Source organism: Schistocerca cancellata, unplaced genomic scaffold, assembly GCF_023864275.1.
Source record: "Schistocerca cancellata isolate TAMUIC-IGC-003103 unplaced genomic scaffold, iqSchCanc2.1 HiC_scaffold_676, whole genome shotgun sequence".
Classification (NCBI taxonomy): Eukaryota; Metazoa; Arthropoda; class Insecta; order Orthoptera; family Acrididae; genus Schistocerca; species Schistocerca cancellata.
In genome coordinates this window covers 47,501-55,000 of record NW_026046687.1, presented here as the reverse complement: position 1 = coordinate 55,000, position 7,500 = coordinate 47,501, and the positions used below count along the sequence as shown (strand labels likewise).

At 56.5% G+C, this 7,500-nt stretch overlaps 3 non-coding genes across 3 annotated transcripts in view; all 3 read right to left on the bottom strand.

Moving 5' to 3' along the window:
* The window catches only part of LOC126139115 (large subunit ribosomal RNA), a 4,222-nt gene extending 3,041 nt beyond the window's left edge, over window positions 1-1,181 (bottom strand). The window contains exon 1 of the ribosomal RNA XR_007528563.1: window positions 1-1,181. This exon is cut by the window's left edge and continues 3,041 nt beyond it. This is a non-coding gene — a ribosomal RNA (large subunit ribosomal RNA).
* Window positions 1,182-1,369: 188 nt separating this feature from the next.
* On the bottom strand, window positions 1,370-1,524 carry LOC126139121 (5.8S ribosomal RNA). The gene has a single exon (XR_007528568.1). It is a non-coding gene; the product is annotated as a 5.8S ribosomal RNA (ribosomal RNA).
* A 351-nt stretch (window positions 1,525-1,875) lies between these two features.
* On the bottom strand, window positions 1,876-3,784 carry LOC126139109 (small subunit ribosomal RNA). Its single transcript, XR_007528558.1, has one exon. It is a non-coding gene; the product is annotated as a small subunit ribosomal RNA (ribosomal RNA).
* Window positions 3,785-7,500: the final 3,716 nt, after the last annotated feature.

The following is a 7,500-nucleotide window of genomic DNA, read 5'->3' as shown; positions in this document are numbered from 1 at the left end:
GGTTTCCCCTGACTTCGTCCTGGCCAGGCATAGTTCACCATCTTTCGGGTCCCAACGTGTACGCTCTAGGTGCGCCTCACCTCGCAATGAGGACGAGACGCCCCGGGAGTGCGGAGGCCGCCGCCCCGTGAAGGGCGGGGAAGCCCCATCCTCCCTCGGCCCGCGCAAGGCGAGACCTTCACTTTCATTACGCCTTTAGGTTTCGTACAGCCCAATGACTCGCGCACATGTTAGACTCCTTGGTCCGTGTTTCAAGACGGGTCGTGAAATTGTCCAAAGCTGAAGCGCCGCTGACGGGAGCGATTATTCCGCCCGAGAGCATCCCGAGCCAACAGCGGCGCGGGTCCGGGGCCGGGCCAGGTAGGTCCGTCATCCGGGAAGAACCGCGCGCGCTTGCCGGGAGCCCGAGCGCCCAAAGGGGCGAATCGACTCCTCCAGATATACCGCCGAGCAGCCAGCCAGGACACCGGGGCTCTGCCCAACAGACGCGAACCGAGGCCCGCGGAAGGACAGGCTGCGCACCCGGGCCGTAGGCCGGCACCCAGCGGGTCGCGACGTCCTACTAGGGGAGAAGTGCGGCCCACCGCACACCGGAACGGCCCCACCCCGCGGCGAGTGGAAAGGCAACCGGACACGACCCCGCCGCGGATTGCTCCGCGCGGGCGGCCGGCCCCATCTGCCGAGGGCGGGAGCCAGTGGCCGGATGGGCGTGAATCTCACCCGTTCGACCTTTCGGACTTCTCACGTTTACCCCAGAACGGTTTCACGTACTTTTGAACTCTCTCTTCAAAGTTCTTTTCAACTTTCCCTCACGGTACTTGTTCGCTATCGGTCTCGTGGTCATATTTAGTCTCAGATGGAGTTTACCACCCACTTGGAGCTGCACTCTCAAGCAACCCGACTCGAAGGAGAGGTCCCGCCGACGCTCGCACCGGCCGCTACGGGCCTGGCACCCGCTACGGGCCGTGGCCTCATTCAAGTTGGACTTGGGCTCGGCGCGAGGCGTCGGGGTAGTGGACCCTCCCAAACACCACATGCCACGACAGGCGGCAGCCTGCGGGGTTCGGTGCTGGACTCTTCCCTGTTCGCTCGCCGCTACTGGGGGAATCCTTGTTAGTTTCTTTTCCTCCGCTTAGTAATATGCTTAAATTCAGCGGGTAGTCTCGCCTGCTCTGAGGTCGTTGTACGAGGTGTCGCACGCCACACCGCCAGCCGGCTGTGCACGCTACCGAGAAAGTACCGGTATGCGAACCGCCAGGCGACGGGCGCGCATCGCACGTTTGAGGAGACGCGGCCGGCCCCACAGGCGGCCACGACACTCCCAGGTCTCCGAAGCGGGACAAACGCCGCGCGCTTCAGTATACGTAGCCGACCCTCAGCCAGACGTGGCCCGGGAACGGAATCCATGGACCGCAATGTGCGTTCGAAACGTCGATGTTCATGTGTCCTGCAGTTCACATGTCGACGCGCAATTTGCTGCGTTCTTCATCGACCCACGAGCCGAGTGATCCACCGTCCTGGGTGATCTTTTCTGTTAGTTTCCACTGTCTCTTTCAAAACAGTTGCATAGGCGGGACTGAGGCGTTTGACGGCCCCTGTTCCAGCGTTCTGTGTCCAACGGCCTCACGGCCGATGGGCGTCGTACGGCTCCACACCGGAGCGGACAGGCACTCGGGCGAAAGTCATTCAAAACCGGCGCCAGGCGCCAGGTGCCGCAGGCCAGCCGCTCCAGAGCTTCAGCGCTCGTACCACACAACATTTTTCAGTTAGTTTTGAGAGGCACGCGTGGTTCCGCACGCGGCGCACGGCTGCTGCCGTACAGGTAGCGTGTTGCGCGACACGACACGCACATCGAAAGACATGCAGTCTAGTCGGTAATGATCCTTCCGCAGGTTCACCTACGGAAACCTTGTTACGACTTTTACTTCCTCTAAATGATCAAGTTTGGTCATCTTTCCGGTAGCATCGGCAACGACAGAGTCGATGCCGCGTACCAGTCCGAAGACCTCACTAAATCATTCAATCGGTAGTAGCGACGGGCGGTGTGTACAAAGGGCAGGGACGTAATCAACGCGAGCTTATGACTCGCGCTTACTGGGAATTCCTCGTTCATGGGGAACAATTGCAAGCCCCAATCCCTAGCACGAAGGAGGTTCAGCGGGTTACCCCGACCTTTCGGCCTAGGAAGACACGCTGATTCCTTCAGTGTAGCGCGCGTGCGGCCCAGAACATCTAAGGGCATCACAGACCTGTTATTGCTCAATCTCGTGCGGCTAGAAGCCGCCTGTCCCTCTAAGAAGAAAAGTAATCGCTGACAGCACGAAGGATGTCACGCGACTAGTTAGCAGGCTAGAGTCTCGTTCGTTATCGGAATTAACCAGACAAATCGCTCCACCAACTAAGAACGGCCATGCACCACCACCCACCGAATCAAGAAAGAGCTATCAATCTGTCAATCCTTCCGGTGTCCGGGCCTGGTGAGGTTTCCCGTGTTGAGTCAAATTAAGCCGCAGGCTCCACTCCTGGTGGTGCCCTTCCGTCAATTCCTTTAAGTTTCAGCTTTGCAACCATACTTCCCCCGGAACCCAAAAGCTTTGGTTTCCCGGAGGCTGCCCGCCGAGTCATCGGAGGAACTGCGGCGGATCGCTGGCTGGCATCGTTTATGGTTAGAACTAGGGCGGTATCTGATCGCCTTCGAACCTCTAACTTTCGTTCTTGATTAATGAAAACATACTTGGCAAATGCTTTCGCTTCTGTTCGTCTTGCGACGATCCAAGAATTTCACCTCTAACGTCGCAATACGAATGCCCCCGCCTGTCCCTATTAATCATTACCTCGGGTTCCGAAAACCAACAAAATAGAACCGAGGTCCTATTCCATTATTCCATGCACACAGTATTCAGGCGGGCTTGCCTGCTTTAAGCACTCTAATTTGTTCAAAGTAAACGTGCCGGCCCACCCAGACACTCAATAAAGAGCACCTTGGTAGGATTTCAACGGGGTCCGCCTCGGGACGCACGAACACGCACGAGGCGGTCGCACGCCTTCGGCTCGCCCCACCGGCAGGACGTCCCACGATACATGCCAGTTAAACACCGACGGGCGGTGAACCAACAGCGTGGGACACAAATCCAACTACGAGCTTTTTAACCGCAACAACTTTAATATACGCTATTGGAGCTGGAATTACCGCGGCTGCTGGCACCAGACTTGCCCTCCAATAGATACTCGTTAAAGGATTTAAAGTGTACTCATTCCGATTACGGGGCCTCGGATGAGTCCCGTATCGTTATTTTTCGTCACTACCTCCCCGTGCCGGGAGTGGGTAATTTGCGCGCCTGCTGCCTTCCTTGGATGTGGTAGCCGTTTCTCAGGCTCCCTCTCCGGAATCGAACCCTGATTCCCCGTTACCCGTTACAACCATGGTAGGCGCAGAACCTACCATCGACAGTTGATAAGGCAGACATTTGAAAGATGCGTCGCCGGTACGAGGACCGTGCGATCAGCCCAAAGTTATTCAGAGTCACCAAGGCAAACGGACCGGACGAGCCGACCGATTGGTTTTGATCTAATAAAAGCGTCCCTTCCATCTCTGGTCGGGACTCTGTTTGCATGTATTAGCTCTAGAATTACCACAGTTATCCAAGTAACGTGGGTACGATCTAAGGAACCATAACTGATTTAATGAGCCATTCGCGGTTTCACCTTAATGCGGCTTGTACTGAGACATGCATGGCTTAATCTTTGAGACAAGCATATGACTACTGGCAGGATCAACCAGGGAGCTGCGTCAACTAGAGCTGAGCAGCCGGCCGCCCGGGAGTGTGTCCCGGGGGCCCGCGCGAACACGCAAGCGTCCGCTCAATTATTCTGCAAACAGGAGGAGGCTGAGCTCCCCTGCACAATACACCTCGAAACCCTCTCAGGTCCCGGCGGCGCGCAGCGCCGTCCTAAGTACTTGGTCGGGTTCGAGAGAGGCGCAATCGCCCGGAGTTAGGCGAGTAGACGCTTTAGGTGCGACCACCCGTGCTCCCAACTGAGCTTGCCGCTGCCGACAGAGGCCCGGGAGCGTGCTGTCGTGGCATTGCCGGCGGGAGACAACACGCGCCACCTACGGTGACCGGCAGCTCCAACGCCAGCGCCACAGAAGGGCAAAGGCCCCACGTGGGTGCCGAAGCGAACTCTCCCAGCACAGCGCACGTGCCAACACGTCTGCACAACTGCGATACAAACCACCAGCGAGAACCGCTGGGGCGACCGAGCAGCAGACGGCGTCGCGGCGCCGAGTGCCGGGCGGCGGCGCATCCTCAACGCACACAGTCCTCAATCGGACCAGCACACTGCAGATGTCCACCGCGCTTCGCACCGGGCCGGCGAGGACCCACTTTGGCTGCACGGCGCCGCGCGCAGGGTGCCCCGGCGCGCAGCTGCGCCGCCTGCCGCGTCCGTCGGCCGGCGCGCCTGCCACTGGGCGCCCCCACCAGCCGGCTGTAGCGCGTGCGCCCACGCACCGCGCGGCCAGCACGCCGGGCGGCCCCCCCTCACCGGCCGGGGACAGTCCCACCCACCCACAGCCGCGTATCGCTTCACACCCAGATCCACATTCACGTTCATTGGTGTGGTGGGTATCGCTGACACAACCGCGTCATAGCTGTACCGATCGTTGCCCTCACAGATGTACCTCCAGCAAGATCAACCGCACCACAACGGGTTACCAGTTGTTCATTTGCGTAACGTCACCAGTAAACGTACACGTCCACGTCCATCCCCGTTTGCAAAGTCAACTATTATTGCATGCCTGCCTGTCAGGTGTCAAGACACACTACATCCGCTCACATCCACGCAACAAAATGTGCCCGACTAGAGGGCACGTGGAAGGTGCCCCCGTACGTATGCGATGTCCATTGCGCGACGAACTGTCAACCGGCCTCTGTAGCATGTCGCAGATGTGGAACGCGGGACACCGTGCTATCACATTGTGTGAGAAGAGACTACTATGTCTGCATACACGCGCCACTACATGAACAGACGGCTCATGCTGATCGCCATCCACTGCGTCCATTACTCCCACACGTCTCTATGGCGTACCACACTGCAATACAGCTGTTATGGGGAGATGACACGTAGCTGTGTACACAACATTCTGAGCGGGTTGCGGTTGGACAACAATACATTAATGTAACGTGTCATATGCCATTTACAGAGCAGGTTAAGGCACAACGTGGGTTAGGTTAAGGCACAACGTGGGTTATGTTAAGGCACAACGTGGGTTATGTTAAGGCACAACGTGGGTTAGGTTAAGGCACAACGTGGGTTAGGTTAAGGCACAACGTGGGGTAGATTGCGGCACAACTTGGGGTAGATTGCGGCACAACTTGGGGTAGATTGCGGCACAACTTGGGGTAGATTGCGGCACAACTTGGGGTAGATTGCGGCACAACTTGGGGTAGATTGCGGCACAACTTGGGGTAGATTGCGGTACAACTTGGGGTAGATTGCGGTACAACTTGGGGTAGATTGCGGTACAACTTGGGGTAGATTGCGGTACAACTTGGGGTAGATTGCGGTACAACTTGGGGTAGATTGCGGTACAACTTGGGGTAGATTGCGGTACAACTTGGGGTAGATTGCGGTACAACTTGGGGTAGATTGCGGTACAACTTGGGGTAGATTGCGGTACAACTTGGGGTAGATTGCGGTACAACTTGGGGTAGATTGCGGTACAAATTGCATTACATTGCGGTGCAAATTGCGTTACATTGCGGTGCAAATTGCGTTAGGTTAAGGTGCAACACAGGTTAGGTTAAGGTGCAACACAGGTTAGGTTAAGGTGCAACACAGGTTAGGTTAAGGTGCAACAGAGGTTAGGTTAAGGCGACATAGGTTAGGTTAAGGTGCAAGATGGGTTAGGTTAAGGTGACATAGGTTAGGTTAAGGTGACATAGGTTAGGTTAAGGTGACATAGGTTAGGTTAAGGTGACATAGGTTAGGTTAAGGTGACATAGGTTAGGTTAAGGTGACATAGGTTAGGTTAAGGTGACATAGGTTAGGTTAAGGTACAAACTGGGTTGTGTTTTGGTACACATTGCGTTGTAGTACAGTACACGTTAGGTTTGGGTACGGTACACATTGTGGTATGGGATGGCGTGTTGGTGGGGGGGGGGGGGGGGGGGGCGGGGCGAGGTTCGTTCATATTGACCGTAGGAAGTGGATGCCCGAGGCAGCGTCAGTGTGTCAAAGGAGGTATGTCACGTTGGGATGCGCTTTTCGGTAGTGAGAGGGGGCGCGCCGTGTCCGAGGTTGCGGCAGACCTGTGTGTTTCATTCCTGCCAGTGTGTTTGTTCTGTAAGACGAGGCAGTGTGGTGATGTTGGGTGCACCCCTGTGTGGGACATGTGTGGGTGTTGGTGGCTTATCTGAGCAATTGTGGTTGTCGGACGAGTGGGATATTCTGTTTTATGATTGGACCTCGTGGCCTGGTTATCATAGTCTGGTTGGTGTACTGTGGCGGATAGGATGCACCGGACGTTGGTCCATGGTGGTGCTTAATTATTGCATCTGTGTCTGTTACAGGCAGAGAGTAGTGTGTGATAGAGTGTGTGGGTGACGTGTGGTTCCTTTTGTTTGCACAGACGTTCAGCATGTATAGGGGCATTTGCGTATTTGATCTATCTATGTGGGCCTGCATAGTTTACTGAGCAGTGCTGCGAGGTGACTGAACTACGAGCGACGTACTCATTTACAGCGGAATGGTTGCCTTCTACCAAAGATGGCGTATCGACTCTACGACAGCGTTGGCACCGCAGGAAGCGGTGTCGTAAAATGGCCCCCACACCGTCATCGTTGTGCGGGGTAGTGACCGTCTATATTGTGAGAGGAGTCCTGTTTGCCACTGGGCGTGGGGTCTCGCGTCCTGCGGTTCAGTGCCCCCAGGGAAGCGCGCGGACGTGGTGCTGCTGCTGCTGTAGCAAGCGAGCTACTTAGAGCATGTATAGGGACAGCGGGAATATGGCATATTGGATATAACTCTTCATGAAACGCATGATATAGGGGTGGATTGCACGTTACGAGTGCGGGAAGAGTCCGCCGTTCATCCGCTGGAGTTGCGATTTGGGCGGTTGGGGTGGGGCACTTGCGGGTGCGGGTGCGAGTGGAGTGGAGCGGAGCGATGATCGGTCGACGACTTCGTGCGGCGCAGGCACTGGCGTTGGGGCTCCTGTGGTGGACAGATGATGCAGGCTTTGTGGGTGGCGTCGGAAAATGGGCACTGTGGGCCCTAGCGATGTCGTCGTCGGCTTGTCGTCTCATAGATGGCAGTATCGTCGGTGCAGCAGGCCATGTTGCGGGAGACCTGCAGATGGCGGTATTTTTGGTGGTGCGCTCGACATGGTGGACGTAGTGTCGTCCGATTCGCGTAGATGGAGCTATTGCATGTGGTTTCGTCACATTGTCATAGATGGCGGTGCCGTGTTTTGGAGGTATGGTTGGCGTAGTTTCGTTC